Consider the following 2,108-nt stretch of genomic DNA (forward strand, 5'->3'; position numbering starts at 1 on the left):
TACACTTCAAATTTAAAGGCAGAGTTCAGTTGGTGGAGGTGATTACTAAATCATGTTTCAAAAGCTAGATATGAATCTGTATGGAATGGCATTCCTATGTTACCTGACTGAGGGTATAACATGTACACAGGCATTAAAAGAAGAAATAACCATGTATATTGCAGCAACTGTAAGCTGTTTTACATAGAATGTAAAATTTAAGGTTGGGGAGCAGGTAGAAAGCTTCTAGAAATTTCTAGCTTTTCTTGAGGTGCCAGAGAAGTAAGATCCTCTGAAAGAGGTGTCGGAGGTGAAAATGAGATCCTTCCTGTACTGATTCTATTGCATTAGCCACTGCCCTGACCATATGGGCTCCTTATCTGAAAAAGACCATTAGGATGTCTCTTCTAGGCTTGTGAGAGCTAATCTCTCTCAAGGACACAAAAACAACAGCAGTCATGTTGGCAGCAAGGATGCTGTTTATTAAGCATCTAATACGTTTGTCTTCTTTCCTGCCCCTTTCCATACAGTATGGACTGGCTCAATGAATAAAACTCAATTATATGAGCTACTCAGAGACAGGCGTTTTTCCCACTTTACCCTTGAAGCAATGGAGTTCAAAGTTACATAGTGGGTATGCGTGTAGCCGTGTTGGCTTACAAACTTAAACCTTTGGTGCTTCAAAGGCCATGTCTTGACATGCATCCTAAAGCGTGATGCCCCAACAACCCATGTGCATCCTATTAGGAAACAACAAGAGAACTGCTCTCTCAGTTTGGCTTCTCTTCTTTCTGCAGAATGGAATGTTAGGTTGGGAAGGTCAGGTTAAGATGTAAGGGAGATGCACTGCTCAACCCACAAGACCATGAGGTCCTTTCCTCACAACGTAAACCAAACTAGGAAAAAAGTCTGCCCTATCTAGTTTTTAGAGAAATAGCCATTGATTTGTCTTAACATTAGTTCAAGACTCTACCGTCAACTTCAAGTGCTGTAAGGATATCAAACTTCATTAGAGATTTTCTTGCGAGGCTGAGATCTAGTCTCGGGGATATTCTGCATTCCTCTTCTAGAAAGGCCTTTCTGATTTCTACTCGGTGTCCTTAGAATAGCTTCAGGGAGGCCAGCAACAAGCGAGATCAAAAGTTAAACCCAAGGGATTAGACTCAATTAGGTCTGTCTCCTTAGACCTCTCTGGACCAACCCTGACGTGGCAGGGATAGCTGTGCCTAAATTTAGGTTTTGTGTCCATCCTTCTGAGACAAAGCCTGCTGTTTCCTTCTCCACTGAGGGAAGTGAGAAGGTTATGAGTCCAGGTGGAATTCTCTCAAGCCCTGAATAGAATGCTTATAAGTGTCAGGCCTCAGAGGTATTTGCAGAACCCCAGGCTCTTGTTCTCTGACACTACCCAGCCCAGGTAAGAGCATCTTATAAAGGGGAATTGAGGAAAGAAACAGGGGTCATCAGGAAGAGTTCCCAGGCTGTAAGGATGAACAGATTGGGACACTTAGATTGTGCTCCTGTATAAGTCTCCAAGATAAGATTGAGAAGGAAGGAATTCTCTCAGAGTGGGACTGAAAAGGGGTGGAGTCCACAAAACCAAACACAAGGAGGCTGAAAAGGCCTCTAATCTACTAACACCAGTGCAAGTCCCTCTGAAAACATCTCTGGGTGCTTTAAGTAGGCACAATATTTTCTTCTCATTCAACATAGGTAGGCACTGTGTTAGCACAGGGATTACACTAAAGAAAAAGATAAGGCATGCTTTCTGTTCTTATGGAACACACTCTGTTTGGGCAAACACGCATATACTCAGGCAATTTGGAGCATTACGTATGCAGTACAAAGACAGGTACCAAGCAGAGAGTAAGTGTTGGAGCAGGCTATTTAAAGGTGACATCTAAGTGGCGGCAAGGTGCATATGTAAGGATTAGCCAGGTGAAGAAGATGAGACTATTTCAACATCAGGAAAGGACATAGGTAATTCTCAGAAGCAGAAGACCATGATGCCATTAGGAAAGGACAAAATTCAGCCTTGTTGGAAGGTAGTAGGAAGGATGAGGAATGGTAAACACTATGGTTGATGTTGGCAAATGTATCAGGGTAGAACTCAGGTGGGAGGTTGTCCTTCC

This window comes from Myotis davidii, unplaced genomic scaffold, assembly GCF_000327345.1.
Source record: "Myotis davidii unplaced genomic scaffold, ASM32734v1 scaffold58, whole genome shotgun sequence".
In the NCBI taxonomy this organism is placed as follows: Eukaryota; Metazoa; Chordata; class Mammalia; order Chiroptera; family Vespertilionidae; genus Myotis; species Myotis davidii.